The following is a 14,282-nucleotide window of genomic DNA, read 5'->3' on the forward strand; positions in this document are numbered from 1 at the left end:
GCTGGCCAAACAAGTTTTTCACAATTGTCAAATATAATAACGCCGTTCCCTATCCTAAGCCCGCATACACACAAATGACCTATAGCATATGCACCAATCATACGCAAACCAAAGAAAATACACTTTTGAGCACATACATGTTGACAAACAAGGCTCTCAGGTGGGCCTAACGCAGATATTGTGGTGTCTGAGAATCCTTTTATAATACTAGCAACAAAATGAGTGGGTGCAGATTTGCAGTAAATAGATTTATCTTTCCTTGAATGTTTGACATGTATCCTGGTGGTTGCTTTTTCATAGAGAGCAGCTTGAACACAGGCTGAATAGAGTGCTATGAAATCTCCTCCACTTCTTTGCCAAATTTTTTTACCTGAAAATGGAATTCTCCAACAAGGGGCTGCAATGATACTATTTGTGTCAGGTCCAATCTAAAGAACATTGGCTGATATAAATGGCAGACCTTGGGCTGCCTTGCTCCCTCTGGGCCTGCTATGAAGCATGACAAAACAGTGATCGCTGGTGACAGATGTCTTTAAGGGCCAGATTAGGAGTCGGGGCGCACGCAAACGAAACAAATGAGACACTATGTGTTTCATTCAGCCGCTCCAAACAGAGAGCATGCGTGCACACAGACTTAAATATGCACATGTGCGCATGTGCAAACAGAAATACGCACCGATACATAAAAACATTCACAAACATAACACCTGCAAAAACAACATGGAAAAATTCCTTTGTAAAGGTGATTTTTTAATATTCTTTTTTATTTTCAGAAGACGTCATGCTCCATTGACAGACATTCTTCACTGACTAAAGAAAATCCTCCACTTGTAAAAACTTTAACTTTACCATTTCAGTTTCATTCCCTCCTTATGCTCATTGAGAAAGCAAACTCCGTAGCTGGTAATGCTCGCATAGTTTCTGCTAATTGAATCCAATTTTAACATGAGGTGATAACAGTTGCTCAAGAAGCATTTTCTCATTTACTGTTGGAATAATTGGTGTAAGTTAGTATTCATATCAGCCGAAAGGAGGATTTCTCCTTTCAGGTAGCCCTGCCTGTTTAAATGTTTTAATTAAAGGAGAGATGAAAAAAGAGGTTTGAGGAATGTGCTCAATTAATAACAAACAAGGCTAAGATTGGACAAATAATGAGTCCCTGCTGCAGAGGGGGATTAATCTGATTTGTACTTGTGTATGCAGTCCCTTTTAATATGCTAAAATTATTAACAAAGGAAAGATGATAATGCTTGCATAGAAATACATTTTTTGATTGCCAGGTGCTGACATTTCCTTGGCTGGGATAGACAGACTTACTGTGTGTGTATGTGTATGCACAAATGAAACATATTCAAGTGCAGGCGAAGTGTGCAGAAAGTCCAAAGACAAACAATGTCTACATCTGCATGTGTTTTCAACCACATGCGCTCAACAACATTTACTGGGAGTGTACTTTCTTTCTTCCTCTTCCTTACACTCCTGGGCTTCTTTTGTGTTTTCACATGACCTTGGTCACTATCAAAATGCAGTTGCAAATGTAACAAAGCACACACTCCTTCCCACTATTTTAAGGTACACATATCACACAAACCTATAAAACATACTCAAATAATGCTCTGGCTAAAGATGATGTGGAATCAAAGGATAGGGACAGGAACAACTTAGATTGGATATGGGAGTGGGTCATTTACATTGTATTAAGGCTTCCTCAGCCTCTCAGGCCCAGACCTGGTCATCAATCGCCTACTGTCAGCCAGAGTGCGCTGTAGCTTGGTGATAAATACGCTGGCCAGTGGCACAGCTCGTCCAACAGCCACCAAGTAATGAATGGTTTGAACAAACAAGAAAGATGTCTCATCAAGGAGAGTGGGGCGTTAAAGCCCCCCTCACACGCAAAATCCCTGAGTAAGGAGATTTACTCTAACCACATAGACACCACACACCCACACACAAAATTTCACTTTGTTCAACTCATGCTTCTTGGAGCCCTCATCCATTCCCTTATTCCTTATCTCTCTGTATCTAATGATCACTCGACTGCACCCTAAAGACTTGTATGCACATATGCAGAGCCAAGTATGCTCACATAGTAAACACACATCCATATAAACATACAGCGAGGTTTGCCTGTATACAACCTTTCCTCATTCTGTCTTCATCTGTCCTCAACTGTTACATTTCTTACTGACCCTCTCTCTCCAACACACACATGCATATTTTTTATGGTTAAGGCTGCAGGCCACCCACCCAGACTTTACGTTGTGGCAGCTTTCCGGTGAGCATGGCACTCTGAAATCCCAGCTACAAAAACGGCTGTGCAGTGGCAGTTCAAACACACAGAGTGACATGAATAGCAAGCTGACATGGTGGGCCTGATGGTTACAAAGCTGCAGCCGCCATGAAATCGGAGAATCATTTTTCAGACTTCTGAGTGACCTCATAATGTCACTTAGAACTGTTTAAAAATGTTTCTAGGAAATTATTCAGAGTGCAAATGTGAAAAAAGTAAATCATAATTAGTAAAATATTTCAAAAGAGGAAGGGTATTATGGGTGGAGGAATAAAAATCTAACAAATTACATTGTCTGCCCTGCTTTTATGTGTTTTCCTTTCCTAAGTCCTGTTCTACCCTCAGGAGACAGTATGACATTGTTATTTAATGGAAGAAACACAAACACAGAGGAAGAACAAAGATGATATTGATAACCTCCAAAGTAGCTTTGGACCTGCTCAATATGTTCAGTTAAAAACACCAAGGCCAATATCCTTAAAAGAGGACTGACCACAAAATGTAAAAACAGTCTATAAATAATTACAGCAAGAAATGAACAATTTCAAACAGTTCAGCACCAGCCTTAAAATGACACAGCTCTTTTAATTATGATGAAACCTGTAAATACTATGAGGGGCAAACCATTATCATGTATATGTGTTGTCCAGTTCCTATAATCTGACCTGAGAAAGTGTAGCCACACTCGGACAAATGCACGTGATGTGGATCGCACTTTATCATTTGTCTAGAATCAAGCTGCATGTGCATGTTTGTATGTTTGACCGACTGCTGGCTAAATTTGATGGTTTGATGGCCTCTATGCTCTCTGATTGTGCTGAAAGTAATAGTCCCTGTGGTTGCTGATCATTACAAGCTGAGGTAGCTCTATCATCTGCTGTGTATAGTCCTTAAACTCCCCCTGAGCCCAGCTTGGCAATTCACCACATACAATAACCACATCTACTGCTGGACCATTCTAACTTTACAACACACCTTTTAACCACACTGACTCCAGTACATCCAGTTTGATGCATATGATAATTTCAGTCATCATCAAATCCCACAGCCAGATCATTATCCTGGCTGTTACACACACCCCCATCTTTCCAGCTCCCTGATGCTTCCTTTACACCCACTGAACCTGCAGCTTCTTGCATGAGCCACTAGTGAACCACATTGATTAATTACATCATCAGTGTGTGACATGAGTTATAGAGCTAGGTCACAAGGTTGCAGTGGCTTGCAAACCTATTCCATGCTAATGACTCCAAGGAAATCACAGGCCATTTGCTGTTTACTCCTAAAACCATGGCAACACAAAGGATTTGTTTATCTGATCACTGTGGGTTGATCCAATATTTATAAATATTATTTGTTTGACAGGGATTTCAGATAATCTATCTATATTTTACATGTAATTAAAATTTTTGCTCAACTCATAAATTAAACAGGTGTAATCTTATAACTTTATTTATTGTAATATCTTTAGGTGTTGCCATTGGTATTGATGGGCTTTATTGTGACTATTTTTTTTTTCTTTTAACTTTACAGACATATTGCACCACAATATTTCATTTCATATTTGCATCCAACACACTGATTGGAATCACATTTTTTAATCAAAGTGACTGGAGGATGATAATGATATTCACTGTCAAAAATAAATACAATCAAATAAAGGAATGACATTTTAATATGGATTGTCCGGGTAAGATTGGCACATTTTAAATATCAAGTTGCCATTGTTAATAATGCTGCAATTGGCTTCTTTGACAAATGACAATGAGATTGAATGCTTATCAGTATTACTGAGAGATCAAACAGATATGACAAATAAATCCAGTTGGAGTTTTTGAATCTGTAGTGTATGCTATAAAGAGGGCAAATCTACACCAAGCTTATTTCTGTTTCCACATTTCAACATTTAATAGTCCAAGAAAAAAATGCTTAAATACCTTATATTAGCAGGTTTTGTATGTAATTATAGAAAAACTGAGCTAAATTTAGCTAGTAATGATCCGCTTTAGGCATGTAAAACAAAAAATTTGACTGTTCTATTATATTCTAAACTAATACTGGGACGGTAACTGGAGTGGACTTAATGTTTGGACTGTGTATCAAAGCATGAAGTAAATGCTGAACAAATGCAATTACTGCCTTTACTTACTTTGCATCCATGTCCATTTTAGATTTTATGTTCGACTATATCTACTGTAAGTTCTCTTGTATCCTCCTCTATTGTGCAGATTTTCATGGATGCAGGTGGGAGGGAGTATGGGGTTATTTGGGTGTTTGTTGTATTTCATTTAGAACTACACTGCTTCCTGACAACAGTCTGAATGCAGGCAGGAATGCTGCATGAGTCAATGACTCAACCCTGTTGCTCTCTCTTTCTCTCTCTCTCGATTACACACATACAGATACCGCCAACTTATAAAGGGAACTCACATGATGCCAAACAACAAACTGCACACACTGCATGCCAACCTCTGATAACAGCAAATGTAAGTACATTCACTTCTGCACCTCATACAAACTGCATTCAGAACATACCCCAATGCCTCTCTCTCTCCTACTCCAAACTCCAAAGCTTTCACGCAAAGTAAGGGCTCTCAGTGGACTGCCCTTTGACAGTAAAACACTGATGATTGCAAATACAGGGCGGACTGACGAGGCTTGAAGCATCTATTATAGAGAGAAAGGGCCCCCAGTCTGTCTGTCTGCCTCTCTGACTGGCTGGCTGGTAGGCTGGTTGGCAGTGCATCAGTACTACCACCGCTGTTGCTGCCACGGCCTCCCACAACAATCACTGGCTGGGCTCCTGAAGCCAGTTCCTGGACCCCAGCCAGCAGCCTGTTTGCTCTACACCATTAATTTATGTTCTCTGGAGACAGTGCAAGGTTGTAGAGAGGCTCTATGGCATAACTGCCCTGCTTGCTTGCCAAGCTACAGCAAGAGTAAAAGTGGGTGAGGGGAGACAGAGAGAAGGGAGTGTGAATGAAGGGAGCGGGTGAGGAAGGAGCCTTGGAGGATGTTCAAGATATAGGCATTTGATTGTGCCATGCTTCATGAGGCTAAATGGCAATAACTTCCACACAATCCCAATGCACTTCTAGTCTTGGAAATGGAATGTTAAAGGAACATTTCCAATTGTTACCATGCATACTGGAATGAAAAGATATCACTTCTATGACAGACATTAAATTTGTTAAAATTGTACTCATGATCTACCTAAAAATATGTTAAAGACTTTCAAATAAATACTATCTGATGTTAACACATAGATTTATTGGAATTTGCCAATGGTTATGTCTATAACCTGTATTTGTTGTGGAGATTGGGTCCAATTTGTAGCCTGCAGCAACAGTGATGTGCCTATCTAATCATCAGATTGAATACATGGTTTCTCTTTCCAATATATTCAGCCTTTCTGCTCATAAGAAGATGAACAGAATGTTTCTATGTGGGACTCTGGTTTTCTCTATTTCTATCATTTTTGTCAATCTCTCCCTCCAAATTCAGCAGGCCCCAACATCAAGCCTTTCCTCACTACTAAACCCTCTGCCCTCGTCTCCTATCCTCTTCACTCCACCCCCTCCACTCTCCTCTCCTCTCCGCTCCACTCATCTCATCTCGTTCCCCTTTTTCAAAGTTTCCGCTCAAGCTTTAAGCCAGGTCCTAGAGGGCAGGAATTTGGCCTGGTTTTTCAGACCAGTCAGTTAGCTTTGTTGTGGTAACTGCCTGCTCAGGGGCACCCAGCTCTGTTCTGCTCTCTTCTCCAGCTTGCCTGATGTCAACACACAGCCACGCTCACTTCTTGCTTTCAAGACATCTTTAAAACATCATGTTGCAATGACTATAGCTGAGCCAAAGGATCATCCTCCCATAAATAGTTATGCTCCTTTTGAATTTTAATACATTTAAAGTCTTTGGCACATTTTGTTATGCTTCTCTCAAATGACTCGCCTGTTCTTTTTCTATGATGCGGCCAGTTGGAAGTGAGAAGTAATTGGTTTCTCGCCTTTGCAAGGTACTTTTAAGACCTATAAGCAGATCATTAGAGGCCTGGTGGGCTCGTCAAAGCAGAGGACCCTCCCTCTTTTTCCTCCATGGGACAACCCCATACTCACACCACTTGTTACTGTTGCCAGTCATAAAGTCATTGGAAGCACATGCAACAGCTAAAGCCTAGTAAGCCTCTGAATAAACATCTGTGCTGGTTTAATGACGTATGTACACATTGTAAAAAAGCAGCAACTTTTTCAGCTGACTAACTGAGAGTTCTAGGAAAACCTCTAACTCAACTACTTCCATTTAAACATCCTTGTATAACTCAATTAAACAAATTTATACTTAACTAATTAATTAAATATCAAAGTCTGGATTCAAATTAATGAAGCTTACAAACAGTCCTGACAAAACATGGAAAGCAGACAAGGAACGGAAAGTGTTTACAATCTAGTGCCTTTTGATAAAGGCTGCTGGAAAAAGTCCTGAAGATTACCATGTAGACTCTCTTTAAGTTTATCCTCTTTGCTTATTGTGTTTTAGACTTTGCTTAACTTCCAAAGTCAAAGCAAAGTGCAGCTGATCGTCAATTGAAACAGAAAACAGATTCATATGTGGATAGATACAGAGACTAATCAAGAGAAAAGGAAGACAGGGGGTTTGTTCACTCTTCAAATAGAAGTTTCTAAGAGTTTCCACTTGACCGTTTTCCCTCTCACTGAGCACTAACTTTATGAGAATAAGTATTCAAACACACAACCAGCACCTCTTTTAGCTCTGTTTCACTTTACTCCTGGTACATCCCTGTCTCTTTAAGAATGCACATTCTCCAGAAAAGGCCAGTACGTTCTAGTAGTGAGCCTCAGGATACAACAACAAGAGAACAGCCACTTACAGAGGACAAACAAGAAAGCCCCAGGGCCAACTATGGAATGTCAAGCCAATTTGGAAGATATCATAGGACATTTGTAATGTCAATTTTTGTTTGTAGGTCAAAAATCAAAGGCAAACATGGTGGATAACATTTGTCCATTACATTGCAGGCAGGAACTCCCCCTTCCCAGCCAAAAAAACAGCTGCAGGGGACACTTCCTGTTTGCTAATGATGCTAAATGTGTTCAAGTCAACCATGTCAAATTTCTCCCCTCTCTGAATGCACAGCTGGGGTGAAAGGCAACATTTTTCTTCTTCTCCTCCTCTGCCCCCTTTATTCACTATCCTCTGTTGAGGGAAGCTCTTATAGGTCCATTACTGACAAACACTGTCAGTGAGATGGGGTAACATAGCTGATGGTAACCAAAGGTGCAATCATCTATGATCACAAGCGCTTCCATGGCACAAAGCCAGCCAAGCCCTGATCAGTCATCACCCATCGTTACTTGTTGTGTCTGTCCTCTTTTACTGAACAGTTTTTGCCTTGAAGAAATTCTAGTTTTTATGGCTCTCCTTTCATTTAGGACTGTATGAGTCAAGGGGATATATCCTTACATTGCTCAACACCTAGAGGCAATTGGCTGCAGGGGGCTCAGTGGACTGACAAATGCCTTGAGGATCTTTTGCTTTCTTAATGTTACTCAGAGGACATGTGACATGTGACGGGAGTTAAAATGCCGAACAGAACAGAACAGAACAGAACAGAACAGAACAGAACAGAACAGAACAGAACAGAACAGAGCAGAGCAGAGCAGAACTCTTAAATAGCTTGTAGGCCTGGTTAATAGCATTGAATCTTTAAGTGCATTCTTCTATACTATCGCTCTCTCTCCCCTCGCAGTGGTCTTAGACTCAATCCTACCCGGAGGCCAAAGCGACCTTTGACCTGGCTGGCCTGCCTAGCTACAGCCCTCTCGTTTGTTAGGCACTTTATCCACTGACAAAGCAGGCAGGAAGTTGGCAGCAACCCAGCAGCCCCATGGGAGGATGACCATCAGCTAGCTCAGCTTACCGCTTATTACAGGATGGTGGGGAGCGTGTGCGTTTTTGTGTGTCTGACTATGTACTGGCATGTGTGTGATGTCCTTATGCCTCATGCATGTACTGTCTGTTTGCATGCATGTTTGTAAATGTGCTTGTGCATGTGCCTCTGCAAATATGTTCAGTTGTGCTTGCACATATCTGAAAGAGCAAAACATTAAAATGTGACTGACCTTTTTTATGAATGTGTTTGCAATTTTTCTTACAACGCTAGCTAATGACACGCAAAGAATAGGCCTGGAAGCTACAAACGTCCCCGTCTCTAAGCTAACCAGATCAGCTACGCATGTTAGCAACAATCAGGCAACCTTCCAGCCACTGGACTCATGGGACCCCAGCACACTTCAGTCTTTCTCTCTCTACTCTTTCTGTCCTCCTCCTCTCTGCAGTCTGCTCATCAGAGCGCTCAGAACAGCTCACCAAAGCATTATATCATAAGACACTCCAGTTTCACTCTCACCACTCTATAAAAGTCAGGTAATTCATACTTCATTTATATACCTTCCCATTAATAAAGCTGATGAACTTTTACTCCTTAAATCTAATGGGCCATTTTAGCACGGCTGCCGGCGCTGCCGTTTTCTTTTTCTCTCTCTGTCTGCTGCTGGTCTTCCTTGTATGACTTTGGAAGACAATCCACACAGACACACTCATCCGCTGCTCACGTACAGTTTTATATAGGTGAAGAGATAAAGAGAAGCTTTTGAGACTTTTGAGACTTTTGACAGACCCCTGCCACAGACAAGCAGTGACACGTACCTTATGGTGGTTTTTCTTTCCTCTCTCTTTACCTTTCTCTGTCTATGTGCAACAGAAGGTCATTGACCTACAGGCCTAACGCAAGGCATGATGGCTCCCAAGCTCAGAGGCTGTTGACAACCGACTGTGTTCTTTTCAACAACTCGTTGAACCACCCCTACACTCCTACCCCCCACCCCCTTCCCTTCTCAGGAATGTAACATAACCGCTCACTGAGGTAACCCAAGGCCCTCCCCTCTCCCATGCTTCCTTTACAGAGAGAGAGAGAGAGAGAGAGACCAACTGGGGGTGTGAGACAGATGTCCCCCATCTCCCCATCTCACTCTTGCTCCCTCTCTATTTCTCCTCCTCTCTTTAGATTTGCTGCTAGCCCATTGCCTGTGGAATAATTAATGATGCAATTGAGCCGAGGAGAGGACTCTGACCAGCAGGGGCCATTCCTGAATGCCTGGGTAGTCGTTTTATGGAGGACTGGAAAATACAAACAGAGAAAAGCATGACAGAAAAGATAGGCAGAGCTTGAGAACGATATAAAACAGTCAGTAAGAGGAAGAGATTGTTAATACTCTGTTACCCAGCAGTAATTCTTTCTGTTTTTGTCCCCTCAAGTCTAAATCCTCCATCTCCCATCCCCCTTCTTCTTTCGTCTGTCCTCATGACAGGATTGGGGGGCCTGACCTGTCTGGTGATTGATGGTAATGTCTCAGGAAGTCATTTTCCCCGACAGCACCCTGCCGCCTTTCACCAGGCCTGGTGCAGAGGTGAGCCCATCACATGGACGCTTTTAACTCTTTGCTCACTAACCTCCTAGGTCTCATGCTCCCATCTATCTCACACACCATAACCCCACTCCATCTTCTGCCTCAGCAAGACAGACCCAACCACTGCTCTTAAGTAATCTACTTCTGACATTACATGGCCATCATGCTTCAAATGAAGTCTGTGAGAAAAAGTAAATTTAAGCAGGTTTATGGAAGAGAGAAAACAAGTCTATTTTGACAAAAAAAAAAAAAAAGGCCATCTTGAAGTGGATCTCCCAAGTAGCCCCTAATTCAGGTTGCTGGGGAAGGATCCCCATGACTCTATTATTGTCAGCGCTTACCACCTCCATTATGGCAATTAGGAAAGGGTTCTAACACTAGGAATGCTTTGCTATGTTGTAGAATTGCTAACATCTGCCACGTCTCAGCTCCATGTGTCAGATTGAAGTTGTAGTTTCTTAAACACACATTTTTTTTTTTTTACAGTCACTCTTTTTTTCTTGTCTTTTTGCTTCTTCAACACTGCTCTCCACATTTATTTTCTTAATTCGACTCTAACTGTGCCTTAAAGAGATTCCTCTCTGTTTGAGCCCAAATAACCTAAAATGATCCGTGAAGAAACTCGTGGTTCTCGTTTTCAATAGGCTTCATTAGTTTTTAATATCTAGCCAAGGAGAGGAGGAAAAAATGGCATGGAGATAATCAATGGAAAGGGGCTGGTAGCCTATTAATCTCCCCCAAAGGATTGTGGGTTAATACACGCTCTTGCATAGGCAAACATGGCTGTGTGGTGAACACATCTGTCTGCCTGGATGGCCTACTTAATGAAACAGCCAGCGTTTTGCTACTGAGATGGATGTCATTCCCCCAGTGAAAAATGAGTTCCTCTCCCACTATGCTGAGGCTGTGCTACACTTGATAGGGCTCCATTCAATTCACTAGAGACTTGACTGTGTCCCTATGTGAGAGCAGCTTAAACAATAAAGGTGCCGGGCAGGACAGGCAACGCATGGCCACTAGAGCAAATCTTCATGAAGATCATATCAGGGTATCCTAATGTGAACAAGACTCAGAGTGATCTAGGAGTGAAAAAAGATGCTGAAAGACTAGATGAGTAGTTCAGTAGGTAGATATAGAACAAGGGAGGAAAGATGAAGAATGACCCAGCTGCAACAAATGATTAGGCTCAATGTGCTCATGTATTTAAACTTTGCATCTATGCAATAGCAAACCTGTTTTCTTATCTGCCAGCAGCTATGTGCATGTTTCTGTGTATTCTGACAGCGTCGGAGATGACCCCTGGTCAGGGAGTCCTGTAACAGGAGCTCACCTCCGGTTCTACGAGCTCTCCTCTCAGTGTGCTAAACAGCCACCTGAAGACAGGATTAGCCATTGTGACCCTGGCCCTGAGGTAACTGAGATACACCTCCGGGGACAGACATGAAACACACACTGTCACGTGTTGCAGAGAGACAGCCAGGTGGAGAGAGATAGACACAGAGTGAGATTGAGGTTTAATACGAAGAGGAGTGGAAGAATTAAGACAGGTGGTGGCAGGGATTGTTAAGTGCAAACAGGACACTTATAAGAGGATGAATGCAAGTAAGGTACAGTATAATGTTGAGCAAGCTAAAGTGAAGGTGTCAGTGGTGTTTGCTGTTGTCTAACAAAAACAAAACATCAGAGCATAAGAGGATTGGATGGCCTTACTCTGAGCCTTGGGGCTGCTGAGATTTGTGCCTGTATGGAAATTGATGCCTGTCAGCCTGTCTATGACTCAACTCTGACAATATGCATGCATGTCTGTTTCTGTGAGCATGCTGTGCTATGACAAATGAGTAGTGCTTAATTTGTGACTGATTATGCAGGCTGTGGGTGCCCTAAACCCCTTTGAACTTGTAATTGCCCCTGGTTTCCGTAATGAACATTAAGGAGGATTCAGAAATGTGTGGCTAATTACACATTTGCACCCCCCCCCCCCTTTTTTTTTTAATTTTTAATTTTTTATTTTTCTATCTTCATGAGAAACAGGGAGAGGCGGAGCAGGAGTGGTAGTAGGTGTATGAGAATCAAGGAGGAGGTTCTAGGTTGGGAGGCATACCCTGCTGTTGTCACCCTCTTTATCTAAATAATTGTACAAGCTGGTTTATGGGCTTTATAGAGGTGCTTTGTGTGTCAGCTGCTGCAGCCCTGGGGATATGGGAGACTAGCTTTCCCCACGATCAATATTCAGAGAGATTCACATCTGGAGCCAAGACCTGCTTTGCTCAGATTTGGATTTATATATTTATTTTTCCTTTTTATTTGATTTTTCATTGGCTCCCCTCTTACTTGATCCATCTGCTTTTTCTTATCAGCTCGTGGAATAGCTATTTTTGCTATCTATCACACATGCTCATTTGTGTAGCATTACATGAGCTTAGGAAGCATGTGACCACAGTGAAATCCAGAGGTCTGAAGTGAACTAGGTTTACTCTATATGGAGAAGAGACACTGAGGAAAATTGACTCAGTAATATACAGTATCAGTCTAAAGTTTGGACACACTTTTCCATCACATTAAATAGGAAAGTGTGTCCAAACTTTTAACTGGTCCCACTCATTATGGTCAGAAATGCTTTAGGATTGAAGTATTCTGGGTAAATGGTCACAGTGCAGTGAGAACTGTAGTTGTTGAAGAAGGAAGAGCTGGGAAAGGAGCAACAAATTGACCCGTTCAGGCTCAGACTTTGATGTGGACTAGGTTCTCTCTTAAAAACCAGTCCATATGTTCAGAAAGGGGAAAAGAGAGGATATCAATGGGGAAGAAATGAAAAGGTGAGGAAGTGGGGGGAAGAGGTGAGAACAAGAGACATGGCTCCCAGTTATAAGGACCCCACTGTGCAGGAATCCCACTGCCTGCCTCTGGACTGAGCATTGGGCAAAACAAAAGCTTGCATTTGAGAAGAGTTGAGGGGAGGGGAGAAAAATCACACAAAATAGCAGGAGTGGGATTTGGTGCAGCTATACGGTCCCATGACAAACCAAACACTGAAACACATACATGTCTGTTTTTGATTTCTACTCAGTGCCTCCATCCCTCAACCTTTCCTCTCTTCTGGCTCCCTTCCCTCTTTAGCCTGGTTTGCTGTTTCCATATTTGTGCTGCTCTTTTCCCTTTTGCATTTTCCTTCTCCTGGTATGAGATGAATATCAAAGAGAGGCTGGGGCAGCGAAGAAGCCTGCAGCAGAATCTCCATGGTCCCCAGCAAGCTGCAGCCACTGCTCGAACAGTTCTTGCCACAACCTCGCAATCAAGCACAGGGGCAATGAGACTAGCCCACAGGGCGGAACCCCAGGAAGGGTAAGGGGTAATTTAAGGGAACTGGCTCAAAGATATGAAACCAAAATCTTCTTATAGATTTTGTTATGAGTAAGGTGACCCCAAAAATGTAGAAAAGGGTGAAGTAGAACATAATCAACAAGCACCATATTAATAACCCTGTTTTTTGTTTTTTTTTTCGTCTTTTTCTCACGAGTGGTATGTAGTTCTATCACTGAATACCACATCCTTATTGGAAATTATATCGTTCTATCCTATTTCCTATACAGTAACCTCAGCCAGGTCCTAGTCTGGATCAGTGTTGTGACTACAGAAACAACTGCTGAAAGCAGGGAAATGTTCCTAAGCTGGGGTCTATTCTCAGTGGAGCATTAGGCATTAAAAAGTCTTGTCAGCCTTGCGCATGTGTGTTCTTAAAAGAGTCTCTCCCTGCTCAAAGCTGTGAGTTTATAAATCTCACTGCACTCCACAGGCCTTGCTCTGTTTGTAGTTTGATGTGGTCAGGGCATGTGCATCCACCTCTGCAGGGGCCAGTTAAAGTCACACTGTGTTTCTTCTCTACAATAAGGACACCCCTTTGTAAAACCATTATTTAAAGGAGTGGATATTGCATCACATTTCGTGGAGGATTATCCTTTTTGTATTGTTTTCTTATCAAATCATGGTTTGCAGGTTTTTCTATTTTTGCTTGCAAACACTGGGGATTTTCACACGGCTTAATCACCCCCACACAGTGCAAATGTGTCGTAAACAGTCCCTGGGCGAAAGCACTCATCTCTGCTACTTCATTAAACAACCTGCGTTAAGATGCAAACAGCAGGAATGAAAATGAACAGGAGGCGATGGAAATTAGAGGAAGCATGGGGAGGAGAAGTGGTGGAGCTATCCATGTATCCCAAAATTTACAAAAGCACAACAGCATGATGCTAATTTTCAATAAGCACACCAATAGGACTGAGAAGTTAAAAGCAAAGTAAACAAAAATCATGGCAATGTGTAAGAACTTTTCTCACATCCATGGCACGCTGTATGCAAGGTTAATGTGGCATGCTTTATATGTGAGTGGATTCCATGTGGGGTTAGTTGGCTTTGAAGTGGAACTGTGACAGATCTGGATTAGGGGGCAAAGTGTAAAGGTCTGATGTCGGAGCATGAAACGAATTAGAGCTTATTACATTCAAATGCAG

At 42.0% G+C, this 14,282-nt stretch overlaps 1 protein-coding gene across 4 annotated transcripts in view; it reads right to left on the bottom strand.

The window, feature by feature from the left end:
• meis2a (Meis homeobox 2a) overlaps positions 1-14,282 on the bottom strand; it is a 74,641-nt gene that overhangs the window by 23,062 nt on the left and 37,297 nt on the right. The window lies entirely within an intron of this gene.

This window comes from Telmatherina bonti (genome assembly GCF_933228915.1).
Source record: "Telmatherina bonti genome assembly, chromosome: 22".
NCBI classification, from domain to species: Eukaryota; Metazoa; Chordata; class Actinopteri; order Atheriniformes; family Telmatherinidae; genus Telmatherina; species Telmatherina bonti.